Genomic DNA, 271 nt, shown 5'->3' on the forward strand with positions numbered 1-271 from the left:
CTAAAAGTTAAATTTATTAATTAAAAACTAAAAAGTTATTTAAACGATGAATATAATTGGATGGTTGTTAAATTAATTCCAAATTTAATTTTTGTAAAATTACATAAATTATAAAGAAACAGAGTTTAATCAAATAAAATTGTATGTATTCGTATTATTGGACTCATATGATTAATTATATTTATTCAATTTAAAAAAAATAACGGTTATTAATTTTTAACTAACAAATAAATAGAACATGCTTTTTGTTTTTTTTTGCTAAAATCAAATT

Source organism: Arachis ipaensis, chromosome B09, assembly GCF_000816755.2.
Source record: "Arachis ipaensis cultivar K30076 chromosome B09, Araip1.1, whole genome shotgun sequence".
Lineage (NCBI taxonomy): Eukaryota > Viridiplantae > Streptophyta > Magnoliopsida > Fabales > Fabaceae > Arachis > Arachis ipaensis.